At 37.2% G+C, this 26,459-nt stretch overlaps 1 pseudogene; it reads right to left on the reverse strand.

The window, feature by feature from the left end:
• Window positions 1-1,111: 1,111 nt before the first annotated feature.
• LOC147913458 (uncharacterized) overlaps window positions 1,112-26,459 on the reverse strand; it is a 42,469-nt pseudogene continuing 17,121 nt past the window's right edge.

Here is a 26,459-nt window from a genome sequence, read left to right on the forward strand (position 1 = left end):
GGAATGATTCTTGGTCATGCCCCTTCCTTCCACGGCCCCCACAGTCCCTCCATAGTAATCGTGAACAGTGGCATTTTCCCTCAGGAAGAAGAATCACAATGATTCTCTTTAACATGTTGTCAGGAGCACATATTCCTCATAACAATAAAGCATTAGAAAATATAATGTGAAATGAGTGTAACCTTAATTAAAATGCTCTCCTGTTGCTAATTCTATAGTCGAAATGCAAAATTAATAGCATTTTTTTTTGTCACTGTTAATGATCTTTGGAATCTTTCCAAAGATTTTTTTTTTTGGTACTCACTGATGATGATGAATCAGATTAGACTTGCTAAAGTAGAAATGTTTACACTTCCTAAGAAGCCTCATGTTTCCCTCAATATTGGATGTGACATACTTGCCCTGTAATATATTCAGGTGGAATTGAATTCAAACTTGAAATGTGTTTACTCTTACATTCATTACAAAAGCTTTAAAGAAGTTTGGCATCCACGAGTGCATTTTCATCTCACTGAAATGGAGAAAAAGTATTCCAAAAAAATGTTACCTCTTCTGCTTGATTTGAAATCACACCTTTCAGAAGATCAGTTTAAGTTTATATTATCAGTGGACCTTTCTCAAAAATAGCCAGTTGAATTTTGCTATGAATTAAGTCTTTCTAATTTACTTACTTTCTGATTACTATTTTTACTTGAGCCTAAGTGTTTAATTTTTAAGTGTTTATAGAAACTGGAGAAATTTTTAATGGTATAGAGATTATTTAGATAATTGGAGACATTTAAAATTGTAATATACTCAAGTATATCATTTGTATCACACTAGTATTTAAAATGCTCTGACATCTTGCTGATTTTTCTAACAAAGTTAAACTGAATAATATTTATATCCGTACATTCAAGTTTAGACAAGAAATAGTGGGAGGTCTGCTTTCCTTTTGTCTGAAAATTTCTGTGCTTATTTTCTTTATTTGTTAATACAACATGTACTTTACTTCAGATGAAGCAATTTTGTAATAATTATTTGTAAAATGATTCCAGTGATTTATTTCAGAGTTCACAGCATCAATTTTCTTCACTCTTTCAAGAGCAGTTTTGAACACTCTTTTAGTTATCTATTGCTGTGCTACAAACCACCCTAAACCAACAATCGTTTTATTACTCATGATTCTCTGGATGAGGGATTCAGCAGAGCTCAGTGGGGATGGCTTGTCTCTGTTTCACCTGGTGTTGGCTGGGGTTGTTCAACTGGGGCTGAAGGATCCAAGATGGCCTAGCTCATCTCTGGGATGTTGCTGCTAAATGTTGGCAGGGCATCTCAGTTCTTTTCCAAGTGTCTTGCCCCACTTCACGTGGTCTTCCATCTTTAGCTGAATTGGCTGAATTTCTTTACATGGAAGGTGGATTTTGAAGGAACAAAAACAAAAGTTGCAAGACGTTTTAAGACATAGCTCACAATTGCACAAGGTCACTCCCACCATATTCTACTGTCAAGCAAGCTGTGAGGATATCTTAGATCCACGGAGAGTGGAAATAGACTCGTTGGAGGAGGAGTGACATAGTCACATTGCAAAGGGGCACATGGGAAAGGAGGGGTTGTTGTAGCCATTTTGGGAAACAGTATACTACAAATACAAATGAATGGGTTACATTTCTAAGGTTACTACTATATGCTCCTTTGTCCAATTATAACCTGGCAGTTTACTGTATGAAAGTCTATCTTCTTATTTCCATTGGGAGCTATTGAATGTCTTATGGCTCAGTAATTGAAGTGAATAGTTCATCATCCTCTCTTTCAAATCTTTGGCAGTTTTATGTGATTTGGAGTATGCTTCACAAAATGGATGAGTGTGGGGACACCATTAGCAGTATCAGAGACAGTCATTCTTCAAATATGTCTTGAGTACCCTGTATTGTTCAGTACAATTCCAGGCATTAGATATATGTACAAATAAAGATGAATGAGAGATAGTTTTTATTTCATAGTGTTTGACTTATTGGTTAACTTTTCACTCCCTTGAATTGATTCTATGCATTCATAGCCTTGTCATAGGGTTATAAGGGTCATAGGAGTATATTTCCCTGCCCCTCTGAGTTTGGGTTTGTCCACATGACTTGCTCTTGCTAAAAGGATGTTAGCAGATGTGATGAAAGCAGTAGCACAAAGTGTGCTTGTGCAGTGGGGCTTGATTTATTTATTTCTCTTCCATTACCATGAGTAGAAACTGGGCCTCAGAAGTAGTACACATACAGACCTAAGCAAGAAGCCAAGCCCAGCTGGTCCCACAGCTTGAAGCAGAGCTGGCCAGTAGAGCCAGTCTAGATCAGCCAACTACCAGGTGACCCACAGAGCTGTGAGAAACGTGGTTATTGTATGCCTTTGAGATTTTGTAGTTCTTTTTTACATAAAAAAGCTCTTTGAAACAAGTAATATGCTATCTTGTAGGGAAGAAAGACACATAAACAGACAGTTGTGCTGTAATGCAGTACATGCAGCAGAAGAGATCTCCATAGAAGGGCACGTACTCTATTTTTCTCTGGCTATGTGTGGGTTTTAATGGGGCATGAGGAAGGTATTCTAGAAGGAGGTGACACAAAGGTGAGTCTTAAAGAGTAGAAGAAGGGATATGTAAGAGTTTGCCAGGGAGGAGAAAATATTACAAGCCAAAGTCCAGTGTGAGCAAAGACATTGGGGTGAGCTCCAGCATGATGTGAAGAAAACTATAAAAGCAGTTTATTGTTCCTGGAAGTTTAGTAAGTGAGAGAGTCCTGGTTTACCAAGAGACTCAAAGCCTTAAATTGGCTTTGCAATGGATTCTAATTCTAAGAGATTTCTAGGCTGATTAAAAACTAGGATTGACTTGGACTTTGTTACTCTGGCTAAACATTTTAGAGTACATGCTCTACTAATATCAATATGAGCACAGTTTTGTTGTTTCTGCCTTTACAAGTAACGAAATTACATTTCAGTCAAAGATAATTGCACAGCCAAAAAAAGCACAGATGGTAATTGTAGACATGACTTAAAAGAGGAAAATGGTCAATTGAAAATTAACAAGAAGTAATATTACACTGCCTGGTATTTTCCTTCTTGCAAAGTAGCTTTTTAAAAAGAGCATATAAATAAATTATATTAGATATCATAATGAAGTTATTCCAATGGGGAATAATTTTTAGAACTATGGGTAATGTGTTTGTTTCATAAGTATAATTTTCATATGATTCTTTTTTTCAAAGCCAGCCTTTATGCAGAGCTATAATTTAGAAAGTGATTCCTATTTTAATCTGAATTTTAGAACTGAAGGGGTCTTTCAACATCTTTTATTGCTAATTTAGACCTTAGTTAATTTTCTGGCCCTGCCCTTTACTAGCTATGAGAACTTGGGCAAGTTTCTAACCCTCTCTGAACCTCAGTGTCCTTATCAGTAAAATGGGGGAATAATTCTTACTATACATGAAGCCCTTGCAGTGATTAAATGAGATCTTACAGCATGCTGTGTGACAGTTGGCAAATACCCAATAAATGTTAGCTACTGTTATTTTCTTTTTTTTTCAGCCCTGAGCTGACATCCATGCCAATCCTCCTCTTTTAACTAAGGAAGATTGCCCTGGGCTAACATCTGTGTCCATCTTCCTCCACTTGAAATGGGACGCCGCCACAGCATGGCTTGACAAGCGGTGCATCGGTGCGCACCCGGGATCCGAAGCCGGGCCGCCAGCAGCGGAGCGCGCGCACTTAACCGCTGCGCCACGGGGCCGGCCCCCAGCTACTGTTATTTTCATAACAGTAATAACATAGTTAATAATTACTCTTGTTACTTAATCTTATGGTTGAAGAAACAGGAGGCTGGAGAGGTTAAAGGACTTGGGCAAAGAGGTGTGCTTAGCAGCTCCAGAACCTGAAAGGGATCTTGGGCACTGACAGCCGCACCGGTGCCTTTCCCTCAACAGGGCTGCCCTCACACCGACTTTTCAAGAAGTTCGTGATGAAAGTGAAGAGAGATTTTGGACACCACTGCACTGGTGAGACTGCCTTTAAACAGGAAGGACAGGAATTGCTAAATGTAAATACCAAAAGAGTGGGTAGTTGTCCTCAAATATGTATATCATCAAACAAACATAGGAATTCAAATAATTGCATTATTATTAAAGTTTTCTTTCTGGGATTTCTCCATTTATGATAAGCAATTTCAGTTGTAGTTTCACAGCTTTTGGTCAAATTCCAACAAAACAGGTAGAAAATTTTCACATAAAACTATCGGACCACTTACTAAAGTTAAACAAAAAGGCTGCTATTTAAAGACTATAGCTGTTGGCACTTTGTTTTATCCAAATGGCTGCACATAGCCCTCCTTCAATTTCATTATAAAGGTAAAATTAGAAAAGCTAAACATCAGATCTTATAAAGAAATATAATTTGATTTAATGTCATTAGAAGCCAGTGCAAAATAGAGGAGAATGTGGAGCTGGCTTAACCGCTTCCATGCTGAATAAAACATCAGCCCTTAAACCATTCACCTAACATGCTCCCAGCTGTACCTGTTGATGCTCTCTTTTACTCATTAGCTCAGTCATTTCATGGTATGCCATTTTAGGGACACATATGTTTCCTATTAGCAATAATGAATTAATGGGGAACGTGTGGTAATATGATAGCAAAATTCAGTAAAAATTCTATTTGAACTTAATTCTGTGGGATATGAATATAACCCACGAAGGAGTACTCTGATCTACAGTGAAGAATAATTTGCCTCCTGCTCTGGTTTGCAATTAATGAAAAGTCCTCAGGAAATCCCAATTTCTGATTAAAGAGAGTTGATTATGATTAATGTATCCAAATTAACTGCCAAAAAGGAAGCCACCTCATAATTATCGACATTGTTCCTTCAATTTTAAATTCCTAAGGCTACTCATATCTATGCCCTTTTCTCTAATCCTTAAAGATGTATATTTGGTTTTTAACTTTTGATTAGCAAGACAACGATTGTCCTTTGTTTTTGCATGTAGAAAATATTCAAGGTCTTATGACTTTTCACCCTTCTCTATCTTTGTAAAAATTGTATCACTCGTGTTTCCAGCAAGTTGCCATAAACCCAGAATGTCAACTTTAAATGCACTTGGTCTAACCTTACAAGCACTGCCTCACTCCAGAGTACTTACTGTTAGCCATTGTGCTGTGGTGTCTTCCATGGCACTTGGTTGAACTTTTGGGGAACAAAAGACATATTTCCAGGCAGATATGCCATGGAGGGCTACTAATTTCATTTTTCAGTCTAGTTCCCTAAATAAGTAAGTAAATAAGTCAGTCAATTCTTGCAGCCAAGTTTTTGTAACATTATACGTTTTTGCATTTTTCAAGGTCTTTGCAAATATTTTTGTGAGAAATTTAGAAATGTTACATCAAGATCTGTTAACTGGATGCCATTTTAAACTGGAAGTCCCCTGAGTACAGTGTTTATCTTAGAAGGTATCTGCTTCTGTTGAAATCACATATATATTTTAAAAGCAATAAGAGGTTATTATAATTTGTAAGCTAGAGTAGTTAGGAGTTAGTCAAAAGAATTAATATTTACTTCTCCAAATAACTCAATTGGCTTACAGAATAATTTTTCTCCTACAGGAATTTTTTCCAATACTTCAGTTATATTTTTGTGTTAATATTTTCATGAGTTACCTAGGATTACAGTAGAAAATTTGAAAACACAGATAAACAAAACGAAAATTCAATCAAAATTTCATTATCTAGGCAAAGCACTGTTAACAATTTGGCACTTGTCACATATGCTTTTGTATTTTAAAAAATGCATGCATGTATCTTTTATTCTAAAATAGGATTATAACGTTGCTTCGTAAGACTACATTTTAAAATTTAACAGTATGTATTAGATTTTTTCATAGCAATTAAAATTATATATATATTTATTTTAGTGGCTGTATAGTAGCTTGTTGCATAAAAGTACCATTATCTGGGTTGATTTTGTTGTTTTTGCAATTATAAGTAGAATTGAAAAGGACATCAATGTAGCTAAACTTTCATGTAATTAAGTAATTATTTCCTTAGGAAATGTTTCCAAAATTGAATTTCTAGGTTACAACATGTGCTTGTGAAATATTTGTAATGCAAAATGCTTTTGAAAAAGGATATTCCAATGTGTACTGCCAACAGTAGTATATGCAAGTCTCTGTTTCTTAATAGCCTCACTAATAATAGAGATTATTTCAAGTATTGGACAATTTTATAGGTTTGACATCTCATTGTTGTTTTAATTATTATTCATTTGATTTCAGGTTTTAAAAAAGTATATCAATCATTTATATTTTTTCTCTAAATTTCCTTTGACTTTATTTTTCCATTGTAGTATTTATCATTCTGTTATTATTTTGCAAGAGATCTTTGCTTTCCTCTTGTCTTTTCTAAATATTATACATACATTTTAAGTTTGTTTATTTTTTGAACCTCTGTTTCTGCCACCAGTATTTAAAAATAGTCATATACTCAAATCTACCAACTATTCCCAGTTATTTTCAAATTCCATTATTCACAAATGTACTTCCAAACTCAGTTTTATCTACTTCATTCTAAAACTCAACCCAAAACATGGTGCAGAGTATGCAACTTGCAAATGTAAGCAGCAGAAAGATGCTGCCCTTCAAAGCACTGAGAAGTGGTACAGATGAGAAAGTGTGCAGGGAAAGGTGTCATTTCTTTGTAATTGCATGACCTTTACAGAACACATTTCAAGGACAGGAAATCTTAAAATTTTAGCATTAGTCAGTTGATGAAAATGGTAAACTTAAATGTAAACTCTGAGCACTCATAACTAGAGAAACTCAAAAGTTATGTCATTTGAAATAGAAGATCTGACACCAGAAATCATTAAATGGAAATTGTATAGTATGCAAGCAGTGTGGCACATCAAGGAAGAGCATTAGGGGAAGAGAGCAGATCTGCACAGGAACAGGCTAGAAGCATAATACTTAACTGTTCTTGGCAGGTTTTTCGCCCATTCCCTGAAGTGCGCCTGTTAAAAAATTAACAACAGGCCTACAGAATATAATATGTTAAACCCACTGTATTTATAATAATGTTTATATTTACTAGCTCATAAACTATATCATTTTTATTCAAGAACAAATATCCAGTGATTCTTAACTAATTGTTTTATCTTCATTAATCCTGACAAAGAATCCTTCAGTATTGTCATACTGTAAATACCTAAGAGCACCCTACCTGTTATTAGAACCTGGATTTTGGTGCCCAGAGTTGGCTAAATCAGTAAGAAGCACCAATTACAGAAAGGTGACTGGATGAAGTATATTCTTGCCTGTGTGTGCTGTATATGGTAGAAGCACGAAATTAAGTACCTCAGGAAGAAATGTAAACCATATTTCATGCATGTTTATTTACTTCTTTATTTTCCATATTATGATTTGGAGATGCATCATTAAGATATTCCTAAAATGCTGAAAACTGTCAGAAACAGCTAATGTATACCCTGAAGACATGACTTTGTCACCCAACAAGGTGCTTGCTGTTCTGTCCCCAGAATTACCATTATTTCTAAAATTTTAGAACTCAATCTAGTAGTGATGATGACTTCTCAAGAAAAAAAATGGATAGTCATACATAAATAAGTTATTCTACTGGAATTAATGAGATGATAATGAATAATTGGTAATTTCAAAGTCTACTTTGTAATATAGTCACTGAATCTGTGTTACATCTGTTACCAAAAAAACTAGAAATAGCTACTTAATGTAGTCACCTGTTTTCTCCGTTTTTCTCGTTTTGTTTGGAGAGGGAAAATGTCAGTGAATAAGCCTCTGTAGCCTCTCAACAAGTCACTGTCACCCATCCTTATTGAAGAGGAAATGCAGGAAGCTCTCTTTGCCTTAGTTTCTTCATCTGTAAAAATGAGAACAATAATACCAACCTTATAGGATTGTAATAAGGATGATAGTGCTTGTAAAGGTGACTGACACTTAGTAAGTATCAACAGCAGTAGTTATTATTGTCCTCATCATCATTGTCATTGCCTTTACCTGGGTTTTTCATAAAGCAGACCTGAAACAAAGAGTTGAGGGGCAGTGTGTGACCCTGGAGATCCAGATGAGAGTGACAGGGAAGGAAGCAGAAGGAAGAGGCGATGCAAGGATGCCCTATCAAGTTGGCCATAGCTATAGGTGATTGGTTTCTTGATCCTGCAGGACCACCTAGGAAGCAGTATAAACTATGCCTTGGGGTCCCCTGTAGGCAGGGGAGGAGAGAGAGAGCATCTGTCTACTGGCTTCTATTCTTGATTGGTTAATGTGTGGCCCCATGGAATGTTATTAACTCCCATGTACTTCCAGAAAGTATGAATATGGGCGTCAGGCACATTTCAATGGGATCCCACCCAGCAAAGCCCTGGTAAGGAGGGTTTTTTTTTTGTTTTTAATCTACATACAGTATAGACCTGAGACCAGGATCTGTCAGGAGGCACCTGTAGGAAGTTGGACAGAGTTTATACAGGACTGTCACTGCCCAAGGGCTGCACTAAGAGCCAGACAAGGCCAAGAGAATTCTCCACAGTGCCTAGGAGGTAGTTGATATAATTATCAGCGTCATCATCATATTTTAGCCATCCCCTACCTCTAATTAACAGAATCTACCATTATTTACAAAAAGAATCACAGTGGGTGAATGGCCAAATTGGCTTAGGTCAATTTTGAACACTCCTTTAAACAAAACAAATCACTTTCAATTGAATACCCTTCTTTGCCCTTATAAACATCTGGATAGTCCTGTCCATTCTCACTTCTCAAGTTGGCTTTCTTATCTGTCCTTTCTTCTGCTGTCTCAGAGCCACCATTTTGGTGCTAGAATCTATGATGTCATACCTCTAAGATTTTTATCCTGCTTGAGTTCTATCTTTGCCCATAGTGCCTCTTAGATAGTCGGTTCTAGGTACTGTCCCTTAATTGCATTTTCTAGAATACAGATTGCATCCTGTTAGCCTACTGCTCCAAACTCCACCTCTGGGTAAACAAAATATAAGACTATCCACAGTCTGGCCTTAAACTGCTCACCAGCCTATTTGGCTCTTCTGGTTAAGCAATGGAATATACCCTTTGTTATCTGCGTTATTTTTGAACTTTCCCAAAATAAAGCTCTGGTGTATGCTCTTCCATCTGTCACATGACCTCTGGTGTTTTGAGGAGCTAAATCTTAACTTGTCTCTTCTCAGGACACCTAAGATCTTGCCTTGTTCACAAAATATCTATAGTTTTTCACAGGCTGACTTTTGTTCTCCAGTCTATAAAGATCTATAAACTGCTCAGAGCACTTATCATTGGTACCATTTATTTAGCCATCACAGACATACTGATTTATGGCATATGTTCTGATATTATCTGAGCTATTACTTTAATAGCTGCTATTATATTGAAAGTTAATGAATTTAGGTCTTTTGTTCTTCATGGGCAAGGCCTGTGACTTACTTTCCTTAGTGACTCCCACAACATAACACAGTGCCTGTGTGTCAAATTTGATATTTCTGATGTCAGTGGGTTTCAGGCTTTCTCAGCCTTGACACTATTGATATTTTGTGCTGGATAATTCTTTGTTGTTGAAGGTTGTCCTGTGCATTACAGGTGGTTAGCAGTACCCCTGGCCTCTATGAAATCCAGTAGCACCACCTCCCCCCGACCCCCCAGTTTATGATAGCCTAGAATATCTCCAGACATTGCCAGAGGTCCCTGGGGACGGGGGGGAGGGATTCATCCCTCATTGAGAACCAGTAAGTTACATGAAAAAATAGTGAAATTCAGCATTTAATGAAGATTTGGTTCAAGAGAAGCAGTATTTATTCCTTTTAGATGTGGGTTGACTGTACTTCTCTTAGACTTTATCAGGGTGCAGGTGCCTTTTCTGTCTTTAATCCTCCACACAAAGTTGAATGGTTGTCATTTCTATGCTTTTCCCAGGTTCTCTTTCTCTCTGGATCACCTAAGTTTTCTTCATCAAGCTATATTTCATCCTAATTGAAAATTCCTATCACCTACAGAAGGCTGTTCACTAGCAGCTGTTGTTAGAAGTAGATTGGAAGGGAATATAAAACCAATGTCTAGTAGTAAGTGTTAGATTATCTGTCATCCCTCGCATCTAATCAATTACCAGGTTCTAGCTGTTTTATTTCCTAAATATCTTTGCATCTTTTGACTTAACTCCATCCTTGTGCCATTGCTCTATTTCAGTCCACCATCATATCTCACTGAGATTGTTGCCCTGCTGGTTGGCTCTGGTACTTCTGTATGGGAGCAATAATCAGGTATGCTCTGTCAGGAAAGAAGAGGTATCTGGGGGACTTGTCCTAAAGCTGCATTTTCTTGAAATTTTATTTATACTTTCTTAGAGGTAAAAAAAATGAAAATGTTTTCCAAAGATGTTTTTACTAAAAATTTATCAAGAAAAATGTCAATTGTCCGTATAAAAGATTATTATTAGTAGTAGTAATAACACAGATAATAACAGTAGTAGCTTTATTTGAGGTGGATAGTGGGAATGAGGGGTTGATGGAAATCAGCTAAACTCCTTAGTGTCACTATGGCTACCCAGCCTTCCAGCTGCCATTCGGGTGTCCACATCCACTTCGTCATCCGTTCCCCACTCCTCAGTTCTGGGCTTATGGAAGGTTTAGGGGGATTTGGAGTAATAAGGCCATTTTTCCTGGGAGACACATATGCGCGCACACACATACACACACACACAAGTGAAAGTAGATATTCATCACACAGCTTTAAATTTGTATCTTATTACCGGATGCAGTGACCTGTGGTTCTCTGAATTTTTTATGACTTCTATAATATATTTTAAATAGCCCTGTTTTATGCAGTTGATCTTTGTGTGTTAACATGTTAATATTTTAAATGGAAATATTTAAAAGTATGTCCCAACTTTTCTGAAAACGTTTGGCATTTTTTTATTTTAAAAATATTCACTCGTATACTGTTAGCATGGGATGTGCTTGTAGGAAATGGATGCACTACATAGGTTGTTAGAGATATTTTTCTATGAAGATATGTCGTTGCCTATCTTTTGACATCTCTGAAATCATGATGTGCCTCTATCTCTGTTTTCTTCCATCTGCCCTTTCTATGATTGTTGGTCAACCCTTCCAGGCTGTTTTAGCCATGGTGCCCCCAGAAGCAGAGCTTCATATGAGAGCTTGCATATAGGCAGTTTATTTTGGGAAGTGATCTCAAGAAACAGTCCTAGGGACTGAGAGGAGTGAAACAGGGGAAGAGAGAAAGCCTGTCTAAAGGTGCTTCATTGATCTAATCACCTCTGTGGGCGACTGGAGCTTAATCCTCCTGGAGATCCTGAGGAGCTGTGTCAGATGAACCACAGACCTCATCAGCTGATACGTGACAGAGGGGAGTGTTTATCCACTAGTTTCCTCCTTTCTTCATTGGTCAAGGATTGCCCTGATGGTGTTGGTCCCTCACACCTCAGGTTTGTGCATGAGTCAGAATGGCTTAGAGAGTTCTTAAAGGAGTCCCATGAGGTGGCAGCAGAGAAGCCCCAGAGATGGAAATGAGAGATACAAGAGGCAGCTGAAGATTGGCTGTCAGCTTACAAATGCATGCAGCTGATTGTACAGCAATGACTGGAGTAAAAAGATGGATTGTGAGAAGGTGAGATAGGGCCCAATCGGTATCCATTACACCAGCTTTAGCCACCATCATGACCTTCATAATGTCAAAGGAGTAAACAGGTTTACCGTTGTCATTCACACTTGGAAAGCACTTACTTAACTGTAGCTTGTTGATGATCCCTAAGGGGAAAAATATTGGCTATACTGTTTGCCCACAGTAGGGAATTTATAAATGTATGTAAATATTTAATTTAATACGATATGTTTGTTAGGTAATCAGGGCTAATAATCTGGCATTGTTTGGAGCTTTACTAAGTGAGGAATGCAATAGTATAGGGAACTTCCCCAAACAGGAAAAAATAGAAGTAGAGAATTTCACTCTTTGTAGTAGGTCAGGAAAGACCATTGCTCTTGCTGTAACAATGAGACATTGACTAAAGTAAAATGTTATATTTTTCTTTAAAACTATGAAAGAACTGTGGAAGCAAAAATGTCTAAATGCGATCAAGTACAGAGAAGGCTGACCCCTCTTAAGTGGGCCGAGAATGGAAGCTTCTTTCACTGAGCATATTTATTGCATCTGGGTGCCCAGGCAGTCAGAGGAACATGCTTGACATAGGCAGAGAAACTGCTGGGAGGAGGAAAAATCCAGCCAGGCTTTTATTAGCTGCACATGGCCTGGCATGGTGGCTTGGAATCTGGAAGAGCCCCAGACACAGGAAGAGTCCCTGCAAAATGGTGATATGATTAAGTTTTTTTTTCTCTGTTTAAAATACTTCAACTCAAACTCCAACACTTAGATTATAATGTTCTTTTATATTTGACCCCTTCTTACCTCTCCATGTCCACATTCACTCTTCTTACCTCAACCATAATGAATTAAGTCTAGAAGAGATGTGTTCTATGCCACATACACAGTGGACTGCCCAACTCAAGGGAGGGCCACATGGGCTGTGAATGTCAGAGATTCTCCCCAGAGATGCAAACGCAGCAGCCCTGACTTTAGATTTTTGCTCTATGTGGTGCCAATGACTTCTCTTCATCTGAAGCTCATCACCCTTCTTTGCCTGGTCAATTTGTATTTATATTTTAGGGTGACTGACAAGTCATTTCTCTCAGGAAATTTTTACCCCTTAAAATTAGGATTAAATATTCCTCTATGTGTTTCTACATACCCCGGATGTCCCCATCATAGTCCTTAGCACATCGCCTGTATAATTGCTTGCTCATCATGTTTTTTCTACCAGCTCTTAAGCTCTTTAAGTATAGGAAAGATATCTGTCTAATCACTGTTGTGAAGAGATTAGCATAGTACCTGAAGAACTTAGTATAGTACCTGACAAATCTTAGGGGATCAATAAATACTTTCTAAATGAATGTTTGAATGAATCTTGTGATCACATTTGCTACACTGCAGTTCATAGATGAAATAATATAATAGGTTACAGAGATTTACATACTGTACAAGTTTCCCCCAGTAGTCACGTTTTAAATTCTTATGATAAAATAATAATATAGGATCATAGACAATTAGAGCTAAGAGTTTAGAAATCAATGAGGATAACATTAGGGTTCTACAGAAGGGAAACAACCCCGCCTTTCCAAAGTTAATGCATTGTTAAGGTTATACTCTGACAGAAATAGTTCTAGAGTCCAAATTTTCTGGTTCCTAGTTTAACGGTCTTGAACTACGATTTGTATCAGGGTGTATTTCCAGTTTCCAGAAAGAAGTAGGACCCACAGTAGCTTATTGCCTCCTCCTTCAGATCAGAGACTGCACAGAACTGGAGGCAGAAGAACAACATGGCAGAAAATATGAGGATAGCAATTCTTTTCATTTTCGTACTAGAGAAAACTTGCTTTAATACTGTTTTGCACCTGAAGTTTCTGGAATATCTCTAGCTGAGAGAATCAAAAAAGATGGTTTGCCAAAGTCAGGGAAGTTTCAAAACAGTATATCAGCTGCTAAAATCTTTCCGTTTTGTTGTTATCAGTTAATAGTAAAATAGTAAAGTGTTCGTCCTACATTATTTTCACTTCCTCTTCCAGAAATTTTACCTCCCTCCTTCCCCCTCACCGTTCCTTCCTTCCTTCCTTCTTTCCCTTCCACCTTCCTTCCTTCACTCCCACCTTCCTTCCTCCCTCCCTCCCTCCCTCCTTCCTTCCCTCCTTCCTTCCTTCCTTCCTTCCTTCTTTCCTTCCTCTCTTTCTTTCTTATTTTACTCATAGTTACCTTCACACATTTTCCGTAACAGTGAGTTAGGTCCATGGGTTGTTTCCTAGTTTTAAAATTATTACTTAATATAGTTTTTGTTAAAAGGCTGCTCTGTGGACTCCTTTTATCCTAAGAAGCTGCTAGAGTGTCTTCTGGAGAGAATGTAACCTAAAGTAAAATTTCCCTTACTGTGTCTAAACATGTTCTTCTCCAAAATTTTTGATGTGTATTTCTATCAATAAGAAATATTTGAGCGGGCTGGCTGGAGTTCGCACGTTTGGATCCCGGGTGCAGACCTACACACTGCTCATCAAGTCATGCTGTGGTGGTGTCCCATATACAAAATAGAGGAAGAAATTGGGTACAGATGTTAGCTCAGCTATGATCTTCCCCAAGCAAAAAACAAAAAAGAAATATTTGAGCAAACATGCACCCTGCAATATAAATATGTTTGTTTATACGTTAGTAACGTGTGCCTTGTAAGTCTAGATATTAAATATTAATAAAGCTTGATTGCTGACTTTTGGATAAATGTTAGAAGTTCTGATATGTTCTTCACATACCTCCATGGCCCCTCTTGCATACCGTCTGGGGTGTATGTACCCTACTTTGGAACCCACTGGCAGGAAAACAACTCTGATTTATTTATAAGCTGGTGTACTTTCACCACTAACAGTTTAGTTAATTTTTCTGCCAAGAATACTGTGTCTAGAAAGATAAGGAGAAGTCCCACATAATGTCCTGTTTTCATTTCTTTATTGCCTATTAAAATACTTGATATAACTTAGATGATTCTAGCATTGAGGTGAAGTTACATAGAGGATTTGGGTAAAATTTCGTCTCACCATTCTGAGTTGCTTCAAAATAAACTCACAATTTTTCTTAAACATCCATGAACCAATTAGAAATGGTAGAACTTTTTAAATGTTCGTAACAGTGTTGTAGAACCTCTGCTCCTATTAATACCATTAGGAGTTGCAGCAACATGCAGTCTTGCTTGATAGACACATTTTTGTGGCAGGGAGGGCTGGAAATATTCCAGCATAATGATTTTCAGATACGTAGCATCCATCACTCAAGAATTCTAAAAAAAAAACCAGAGCGATACAAAAGGATAGTTACTACAACATGTTTCAGATTTTAAAGACAATTGCCTGAGACCTCAGACTTTCCTTTCTCATTCAGCACACACAATAAAAATAATGCTCCATATTGGGTAAACATTTTGTGCTTTATGTAGAACATGATTATTCATTGTTTCGTTTGATGTTTATACTGATTCATGGGGTAGATAGTACATTCCTGAGAGTTATTGCTATCCGGCCACTATAGGGATCATCAGGATGCTGCCGAATCACTGTTTGGTCACCTGGTGCCCTTGAGAGGTGGGAGGCTTCCTCACTGAGGCTTCAGCCAGGGGAATTGGTGGCTAGAGAGGAGTGTGAGGTTCTATACTTTTTGGGTTTAGGTAACATTAGGGGAGAGGAGGGTGGGAGAATTGCAGAAAGATAAATAGGTCCTCCCTATATCTGAACAGTTGCCATAAGAGTGCTAGACATAGGGCCCGGAAGGGCCCAGCCCAACGTAGCTAGGAATTATTATCTCATTTTTTTTCTCTTGAAAGAATTGATAAAGAGGAGATAATTGGCTTAAAGTTCATCCAGTAAATCTGGGTGAAACATGGTAAGTCTAGATCACTAGTGCTCTGAGCATGCCTTTCTTTAAAAAAATTTTTGTTTTCTGGACCTTTAATGATTTATTTGCCTATTTATGTAAATAGGGTTTTCATAATGTTAATTATAATCATGAAAAAATTCTTAACATGAAACTATTCTTTGTAACTCAGTTATAATAAATTTTATTATTATCTGTAAGTTTGGGGGCTCAGCTGATTCTCCATTCTGAGGACCAAAGAGTTGAAAGGAAACTTATACTATTGTTTCTTTGAGCTCTCTTAGACTCTGGTTCTACCTATTTGCCTATCCAGTTCTTAAAACTCTTTTGGGATGAAAACTCTGTGCAGCTTTGCTCAATAATCTTTTTGCATTTTATAACAATAGAATGTAAATTTAAATGTACCAATTTGGCAAAGTTTCTTCATTGGAACGATGACGTTATAATATATAACAAATAATATTAGAGTGTGGAATTGAATAGGAAAGTCTTACATTACCAAAAACTCAAGATAGTGTGCTTAGCTGGCATCCTAACTTGCCTGCCTTTGCAAAGGTAGAAGCTTCTCCAGAATAAAATTCGTAATAAATGATCTACCTCAAACACAGCTGCAAGTGCATTTGGATCACTAGAAAAATCATTTGGTAAGATGAATTTAGAGTTGCTTTAATCCTTAAGGAGGTCTTCTAATCTTTAGTAATAATCTCTTTAGTATTTTCTACATCATCATCCAGAATATTTATTTACCTTATATGTGTGTTTCTTTATTAGGTAGATGAAATAATTTAAATTCTTTCTTCATTACTTATAGGAATGTATAGCATTGAATTTTTTTCAGGAGGCATAAAATGTCTGTCAGCTCTTTTAATGAGCTTTATTTATTATCCAGTGATGGTGATTAGAATATATAGTAAGTGCTGGTCCACGTCATAGATATGAGAATTATGTTAAAGGGAGAGTCTCCTGGTAGAATGATCTGGGAAGAAGCTGAATTTTAGCAGAATCTTGAAAGGTTGTCAGTGTTTTCTTAAGTCAGAATTTGATGGGCACCAACTTCAAGCGAAAGCATGAAAATGAGAAAGAATAGGTGAATCAGAGATAACAAGCAGTGTCTTTTTCTCTTCTAAACAATATGTTAAACTTAAAATAGGCCTAAGTATCTGACTCTAGTTTTCTAACCACACTCTCACAAAGTTCCTTTGTGTTCTCATTCCAAACTATTCATTATGTAAACTATCACTCTTAATCCTTAAGGGAAGAAAATATGAATAGTCCCATTATTAGGGACAGTCGTGGGGCTGCCACAAAGCCCCACAAGTCTGTGTTCCTATGCAAACCTGGAAACTATTCCCATTGGAGGAAAATGTCCATTTCGACTTAACCCCCTTCTGGCTTTATTGGTGCGACAACTTTTTGAGCTGCCTAGTCATTTGGTTGTAAATACTGGCTTAAGTGTTTTCAGATATCATCCCTATGAGCTAAAGTGCACGTTACATTTTACAAGCTATTTTTTTCTATACAGTACCATATAATTATGCTAAAGTTCTACAATTATTTCTTTTGACAGGGGATCCTGAAACTGTTGAATATAATATATTATATTTCCCTTTGACAGAAATTGTTATTTTTGATCACAAATACATTTCCATTATTAAAAATATAAAAGGAACCAGATTTATTGGCTGGATTTTATTGGGGAAATGTGAAAACAGCAGTTTTACACTGTGCTGGTTCATGGGGTAGATAGTACATTCCTGAGAGTTATTGCTATCCTCCCACCATAGGGATCCTCAGGATGCCGCTGAATCACTGCGTGGTCGCCGGGTGCCCTTGAGGTGGGAGGCTTCTTCACTGAGGCTTCAATCAGGGGAATTGGTAGTTAGAGAAGAGTTTGAGGTTCTACACTTTTTGGTTTAGGTAACATTAGGGGAGAGGAAGGTGGGAGGATTGCAGAAAGATAAATAGGTCCTCCTGTATCTGAACAGCTGCCATAAGAGTGCTAGGCATAGGGCCTGTGAGAGAGCCCAGCCCAAGGAAGCCTTTTCCTTTTTGTTTAATGTGTGGCCTACCCATAGGCAGGTCCTTGAGGTGGCATGTCTCATTTCATCGCTCATGAAGTGTGGTTTGTTAGTACTAACTAACTTATATGATTGTGATGTGGATTAAGCAGAAAGAATTTTTGCCATCTTTGGTAAACCGTATACAACATTGGTCTTCTGTAAATGCAAAGCATCTTGATTTGGTTTCATCTATGTCATCTATTTTGCTATTGCTTTATGACTACATTGAAAATAGATGCCTGGGTAAGGAGGATGGTGAGGAGCAAATGAGGAGAACCTTTGATTCTATTTTCCAGGCCCCAACCTGAAGAATAAGAAAGGTTTTGGTAATTGTGGTCCACTTTCCTTTTGGTTTGAAGTCCAGATCTGAAGAACAATGTCTCCAGTGGGTTTTTATGGTATTTATTTAGGGTCAAGGTGACCTTGCTCTCAGATGGCTTCTGACATATTCCATTTGACACTGCTTCCTCTGCTTAGCAATCTTTCACCTGCCAAGAAAAGCTCTGCCTCTACACCAAAGCAGGACCTTGAGTTTGAAACTGAGGGGATGACAGCCGGCAGCTGCTATCCAGACAAGCCAATTGTCTGCTTTGCAGAAGCTTGTCAGGAACCCTGATGACTAAGGACTGGTCTGGAAACAACTGGCAGTGGGCATGGGCTGATTATAGGAGTCACATCTTTGGATGATTTCAATGACTTTGAAGTTCCCCACAAGTATGATTTTTCCTTCATCAGAGCAAAACAAGTCAAAAGATATGAGCAAAGCACATGTGATTAATACTCAGAAAGCAAAACAGGTTAATGGGTAAAACACTCCTGGAAAAAAAAGCTCTTTATCTTTTATAGCACATAACATTTTCCACTTGGCAAATTGTGTTCCTTTAAAAATAGCATGGAATCATGTGTTATGAAATGAGAAAAAAGAGAAGAAAGTACTCTAGCATGCTTTCAGAATGTATTGAAATTTACTTGTATGCTGAATCTGCAAATAGTTGGTTTTTACTAATGAAAAGTCGTTATAATTGTTTGTCCTAACAATTTTTTTTTAAATAAAGAAAGCTATTTCTAAAAGAAATTCAAATAAAATTTTGGCAAGAAGCAATTACTCCACCTTATTGTTCTATTTCTAAGAATTGATTGTTTTCTGTTAGAATAATGTCAACACAAATACCTTTAGGACTTTGTCAGTCCTTTCCTGCCATCTCTGTAACAATATGTTTTCAATGCCTTTTTTAGTTATCATGACAGTAAATTTTAATAGAGTTAAAAAGCTTTTCATTATGAGAAATTTTAAACATAAAGTAGAGAGAGCAGTAGATGAATCTGCATCACCCAACTTCAGCGTTCTCCACTCATGGTCAACCTGTTTTCATCTATAGTCATCCCTTCCGCCTGTCTCTATTGACTGTTTTGAAACAATCACCAGGCATAATATTATTTACTCTGTATCTATTTCAGTATATATCTATAAAAGATAAAGACTGTTGAAAAATACATCCACAATATAATCATCATACTTAAAATATTAATTATATTCTAAATGTCAAATAGCCCTTCAGTGTAAATTTCTCCAATTGTCTTGTAATTTTTTTTATTTTATTGAGGTCATAATAGTTTATAACGTGGTGAAATTTCAGGTCTACATTACTATTTATCATTCACCATATATATGTGCCCCTTTACCCCTTTCATCCCCCCCAACCTCCTTCCCCTCTGATAACCACTAATCTGTTCTCTTTGTCCATGTTTTTGTTTATCTTCCACATATGATTGAAATGATGCAGTGTTTGTCTTTTAATGTCTGGGTTATTTTGCTTAACATAATACCCTCAAGGTCCATCCATGTTGTTGCAAATGGGACAATTTTGTCTTTTTTATGGCTGAGTAGTATTCCATTGTATATGTATATACACCACATCTTCTTTATCCATTCATCACTTGGTGGGCACTTGGGTTGATTCCACATCTTAGCTATTGTGAATAATACTGCAATGAACATAGGGGTGCATAAGTCTCTCTGAATTGTTGATTTCAAGTTCTTTGGATAAATACCCGGTTGTGGGATAGCTGGGTTGTATGATATTTCTGTTTTTAATTTTTTGAGAAATCTCCGTACTGTTTCCCATAGTGGCTGCACCAGTTTGCATTCCCACCAGCAGTGTATGAGGGTTCCCTTTTCTCCACATCCTCTTCAACATTTGTTAATTTTTGTCTTGGAGATTATAGCCATTCTAAAAGGTGTAAGGTGATATCTCATTGTAGTTTGATTTGCGTTTCCCTGTTGATTAGTGATGTTGAGCATCTTTTCATGTGCCTATTGGCCATCTGTATATCTTCTTTGGAAAAATGTCTGTTCATATCCTCTGCTCATTTTTTCATTGGGATGTGTCTTTTTTTGTTGTAGAGTTGTATGAGTTCTTTATAAATTTTGGAGATTAACCCCTTGTCAGATATATTATTTGCAAATATTTTCTCCAGTTGGTGGGTTATCTTTTCTTTTTGTTCCTGATTTCCTTTGCGTTGCAGAAGCTCTTTAGTCTGATGTAGTCCCATTTGTTTATTTTTTCTTTTGTTTCCCTTGCCTGAGTAGACACGGTATTCGAAAAAATGCTGCTAAGACTGATGTCAAAGAGTGTACTGCCTATATTTTTTTCTAGGAGTTTTATAGTTTCAAGTTTTACGTTCAAGTCTTTAATCCATTTTGAGTTAATTTTTGTGAAGATAATGGTCTACTTTCTTTCTTTTGCCTGTGGCTGTCTAGTTTTCTGAATACCATTTATTGAAGAGACTTTCCTGTCTCCATTATATGTTCTTAGCTTTTTTGTTGAAGATTAGCTGTCCGTAGATGTGTGGTTTTATTTCTGGGCTTTCAGTTCTGTTCCATTGGTCTGTATGTCTGTTTTTGTACCCATACAATGCTGTTTTGATTACTATAGCTTTGTAGTATATTTTGAAGTCAGGTATTGTGATGCCTCCAGCTTTGTTCTTTTTTCTCAGGATTGCTTTAGCTATTCGGGGTCTTTTGTTATTCCATGTGAATTTTAGTATTCTTTGTTCTATTTCCATGCAGAATGTCATTGGGATTCTGATTGGGATTGCATTGAATCTGTAGATTGTTTTAGGTAGTATGGATGTTTTAACTATGTTTATTCTTCCAATCTAAGTGCATGGAATATCTTTCCATTTCTTTATGTCATCATCGATTTCTTTCAATAATGTCTTATAGTTTTCAGTGTATACGTCTTTCAACTCCTTGGTTAAATTTATTCCTAGATATTTTATTCTTTTTGTTGCAATTGTAAATGAGATTGTATTCTTGAGTTCTGTTTCTGTTGGTTCATTATTATAGAATGCAACTGATTTTTATAAGTTGATTTTGTACCCTGCAACTTTGCTGTAGTTGTTGATTATTTCTTTTAGTTTTCTGATGGATTCTTTATGGTTTTCTATATATAGAATCATATCGTCTGCAAACAGAGTTTCGCTTCTTCCTTACCATTTTGGATACCTTTTATTTCTTTTTCTTGCCTAATTGCTCTAGCCCAAACCTCCAGTACTATGTTGAATAAGAGTGGTGAGAGTGGGCATCCTTGTCTTGTTCCTGTTCTCAGAGGGATGGCTTTCAGTTTTTCCCCATTGAGTATGATGTTGGCTGTGGATTTGTCATATATGGCCTTTATTATGTTGAGATACTTTCCTTCTATACCCATTTTGTTGAGACTTTTTATCATAAATGGATGTTGGATCTTGTCAAATGCCTTCTCTGCATCTACTGAGATGATCGTGTGGTTTTTATTCCTCATTTTGTTAATGTGGTGTATCACATTGATTTGTGAATGTTGAACCATCCCTGCGTCCTTGGTATAAATTCCACTTGATCATGGTGTATGATCCTTTTAATGTATTGCTGTCTTCAGTTTGCCATTATTTTGTTGAGGATTTTTTCATCCATGTTCATCAGTGATTTTGGCCTGTAATTTTCCTTCTTTGTGTAGTCTTTGCCTGGCTTTGAGATCAGAGTGATGTTGACCTTTTAGAATGAGTTAGGAAGTGTTCTGTCTTCTTCAGTTTGTTGGAATAGTTTGAGAAGGATAGGTATTAGATGTTCTTTGAATGTTTGGTAGAATTTCCAGAGAAGCCATCTGGTCCTGGACTTGTATTTTTTGGCAGGTTTTTCATTACTGTTTCAATCTCTTTATTTGTGATTGGTCTATTCGTATTCTCTATTTCTTCTTGATTCAGTTTTGGGAGGTTGTATGAGTCTAAGAACTTGTCCATTTCTTCTAGATTGTCCAATTTGTTGGCATATACTTTTTCATAGTATTCTCTTATAATCCTTTGTACTTCTGTGGTATCTGTTGTAATTTCTCCTCTTTCATTTCTAATTTTATTTATTTGAGCCTTCCCTCTTTTTTTCTTAGTGAGTCTGGCTAAGGGTTTGTCGATTTTGTTTATCTTCTGAAAGAACCAGCTCTTAGTCTTGTTGATCCTTTCCACTGTTTTTTTGGTTTCTTTCTTTCCTTTTTTTTTTTTTTTGGTGAGGAAGATTGGCCCTGAGCTAACATCTGTTGCCAATCTTCCTCTTTTTGCTTGAGGAAGATAGTCCCTGAGCTAACATCTGTGCCAGTCTTCCTCTACTTTGTATATGGCATGCTGCCACAGCATGACTTGATGAGTGGTGCATAGGTCCGTGCCCAGGATCTGAATGCACAAACACTGGGCCACCAAAGCAGAGTGCATGAACTTAAGCACTACACCACTGGGATGGCCCCAGTTTTTTTGGTTTCTATTTCATTTATTTCTGCTCTAGTTTTTTTATTTCCCTCCTTCTGCTGACTTTGTTCTTCTTTTTCTAGTTCTGTTAGGTGTAGTTTAAGATTACTTATTTGAGATTTTTCTTATTCATTAAGGTGGGCCTGTATTGCTATGAATTTACCTCTAGGGCCACTTTTGCTGCTTCCCATATGAGTTGATATGATGTATTTTCATTTTTATTTGTCTCCACATATTTTTTGATTTATCCTTTAATTTCCTCATTGATCCATTGGTTGTTCAGTAGCATGTTGTTTACTCTCCACATATTTGTCATTTTCTCAACTTTTTTCTTGTAGTTGATTTCTAGTTTCATAGCATTGTGGTTGGAAATGATGCTTGATATGATTTCAGTCTTCTTAAATTTATTGAGGCTTGCCTTGTTTCCAACATATGGTCTGTCTTTGAGAATGATCCATGTGCACTTGTGAAGAAAGTGTATTCTGCTATTTTTGGATGGAGTGTTCTATATATATATATATTAAGTCCATCTGGTCTAGTTTTTGATTTAATTCCCCTATTTCCTTGTTGAATTTCTGTCTGGATGATCTGTCCATTGAATTAAGTGTGGTGTTGAGGTCCTCTACTATTATTGTGTTGCTGTTAATTTCTCCCTTTAAGTCTGTTAATAGTTGCTTTATGTACTTCAGTAGTCCTGTATTAGGTGCATATATATTCATAAGTGTTATGTCCTCTTGGTGGACTGTCCCTTTTGTCATTATATACTGCCCCTCTTTATGTCTCATTGCCTTTTTTTAATCTTGAAGTCTACTTTGTCTGATGTAGCTATGGCCACACTTGCTTTCTTTTGTTTGCTGTTATCTTGGAGTATCATCTTCCATCCCTTCACTATGAGCCTGTGTTTGTCTTTAGAGCTGAGATGTGTTTCTTGGAGGCAGCACATTGTTGGGTCTTGTGTTTTAATCTATCCAGCCATTCTGTGTCTTTTGACTGGAGAGTTCAATCCATTTACATTTAGAGTGATTATCAATATATGAGGGCTTAGTGCTGCCATTTTATCTCTTGTTTTCCAGTACTTCCCCTGTTTCTCCTCCCTTGTATTTCTGACTGCTATTTCAGTTTGGTGATTTTCTATGATGGTTTTCTTAGTTTTCTCTTTGTTTATCATTTGTGTCTCTGTTCTGATTTTTTGTTTAGTGGTTACCATGAAGGTTTGTATAAAAGATCTCGTAGATGAGATAATCCTTTTCTGATAGCCTCTTACCTCCTTAGCCTGTGCAGGTTCCATCCCTTACCTCTTCCCTGTCTAAGTTTCTGTTATCACAACTTATTCTGTTTTGTGTTGTGAGTTTGTGATTAAAATGAAGTGATTATAGTTATATTTGATGCTTTCCTTCCCTTTATCTTTAATGTTATACTGAAGTGTTTGCTAACCTGTTCTGAAAAGGGCTGCAATTTTCTGATTTTATCTGTCTATTTACCTGTTTGCTTAAGGCTTTGGAAACCTTTTCTTTTTTTTCAGGTATAAGGACCTTTTTGCTCATTTCTTGTAGGGGATGTCTTGTGATGAACTCCCTCAGCTTTTGTTTATCTGGGAAAGGTTTTATTTCTCCATTGTATCTGAAGGATAGTTTTGCTGGATAGAATATTCTCTGTTGAAAGTTTTTGTTTTTCAGTATTTTGAATATATATCATTCCACTCTCTCCTAGCCTATAAGGTTTCTGCTGAGAAATCCGCTGAAAGCCTGATAGGGGTTCCTTTGTAGGTTATTTTCTTCTACCTTGCTGCCCTTTGTATTTTTTCTTTGTCATTGACTTTTGCCATTTTTACTAATATGCCTTGGAGAAGGTCTTTTTACATTGATGTAATTAGGAGTTCTGTTGGCTTCATTTACATGTGTTCCAGCTACTTCCCCAGGTTTGGGAAGTTCTCAGCTATTATTTCTTTGAACAAGCTCTCTGTTCCTTTCTCCCTGACTTCACCCTCTGAAATACCTGTACTCCTTATGTTGCATTTCCTAATTGAGTCGGATATGTCTTGGAGAATTTCCTCATTTCTTTTTAGTCTTAGTTCTCTTTCCTCCTCCACCTGAAGCATTTCTATATTTCTGTCCTCTAAATTGCTAATTCTGTCCTCCATAATGTCAGCTCCATTTTTTAAGGATTCTAGATTGTTTTTTTAAATCTCATTCATTATGCTCCTCATCTCCAGCGTTTTTTTTTTTTTTAGAGTTTCACTCTCTTTTGTGAAGAATTTCCTCTGCTCATTAATTTTATTCCTGAGTTCATTGCACTGTCTTTGAGTTTTCTTGTAACTCATTGAGTTCTTTATGATAACTGTTTTGAATTCTCTGTCATTTAGACTGTAAATTTCTGTGACTTGATTGCTTTCTGGACATCTGTTATTTTCCTTCTGGTCTGATTGTTAATGTATTTCTTTATGCTGTTTGATTGCATGGACCTTTGCTGGTGCATAGTGGTAGTATCTGGTGGCAGATTCCATGTGCCACCACTTGGGTGGGGGGCAGGAGCTGTGTTTTCTGAGCTTGCTGTGTCTGCTAGAAGTTGTTGCTGTCCATTGGAAGCTGTGCCAACAGGGCCCATCCATGTTTGCCTACTGGCCACTGCTGCTTTGCACATGCAGGCACAGGTGCTCTGATGGGGCTCCCCTGCCCTGGCCGACTAGCCGAGCTGGTGCGCCAGGTGGGATGAGGGGGTGGGGATACTTTCTTTCCTGCCCGTGCTCCTGCTCTGAACTCACTGGTGGCCCACCTGGGCTGCTTGGCTTGGTGGAGGCGTCCCTGTGGTGACTGAGCTGCCTCAGTGTAAAGTGTTCCCACAGGCTAGGAAGCAACTCTGATAGCAAAAGCCTTTTTGTAGAGGGCTGCCTTTTCTCCTGTCTCATCTCAGAGTTGTGTGCCAGCTGCTGTGTGAGGTCCTGCACCCTAGATCACTGCCTGTGGGGAGGGGGAGGAGATCTGCTTACCTCCTTCCACTGCTTCCCAGGGGACCCAGTACCCCCACCATCAGGCATATGGCTGCACGGATCTCTCAGACTATTGTGTTGTGTGGATGTCTTCTGTTGGGTAATGAATGTCCTTTTTGTTGTATCTTAACAAGGAGAGACTAAGGGAACAGCTCACTCTGCCATGATGCTGACGTCACTCCCTCTTGTCTTGTAATTTTTTGTTGGTGTGTTTGAGTCAATATTCAGACAAGACCTACCCACTGTATTTGTGGAGATGCACATTGGCACGTGCCTTAAATGTTGCTTGTGCTCTCTCTATCTCTTTCTTTTTCCATTAGAGTTTATTTTTTGAAGACACTAGATTGCTTTGTCCTTTGGAGTATGCTGCATTCTAGATAATGTTAATTGTATCCCTGTTGGATCACATAGTAAATTCCTCTGTCTCCTATAATTCCTGAAAATTTTTAGTCATATCTAGAGGCTTGATTCAATTCAAGTTTGATTTTCTGACGAGAGTACTTCAGAGATGGTATTGTATACTTAACATCACACAAAGGAGGCACATAATTCTGATGGTTTCTCTCTGTGTTATTTTCAGCATTGATAATCATTTCTTAGACTCATTATAGATGGGTAATCTTCTAATTCTGTCAGTTCTTCTTCATTTCTGGATAGGTATTGAAGGTAGACACAATGACATTTCCAACCATTTGGATGTGTGAAGTCTGAGAAAAAAATAGAAATCAATGATGACTTCAAGGATTGGGCCTGAGCAACTGGAAAAATGGGGTTGCCATCATCTGAGATGGGAAAGGTTGCAGCTTGAGCAAGTTTTATGGAGAATGAGAGTGGAGTCTGGAGTTTAGTTTTGGACTTGTTGGTGACTATTAGACATCTGTATCAGTCAGCATTCAAGCAGAGAAGCAGAAACAATGTATTCATATATATATATATTCAAATATATTTTGTATACATATAAATATATTCACATATATACATATATAAATTTATATTCAAATCCATCTAACAAATCCCTTTATATATCTCTGTCTCTGTCTATACTGGATATGTATCCAGTAAAATGAGGTATATTCTTCTTCATTTCTGGATATGTACTGAAGGTAGACATGTAAGATA

The sequence above is a fragment of the Ceratotherium simum genome, chromosome 27, assembly GCF_057802395.1.
Source record: "Ceratotherium simum simum isolate JZ-2026a chromosome 27, ASM5780239v1, whole genome shotgun sequence".
NCBI classification, from domain to species: domain Eukaryota; kingdom Metazoa; phylum Chordata; class Mammalia; order Perissodactyla; family Rhinocerotidae; genus Ceratotherium; species Ceratotherium simum.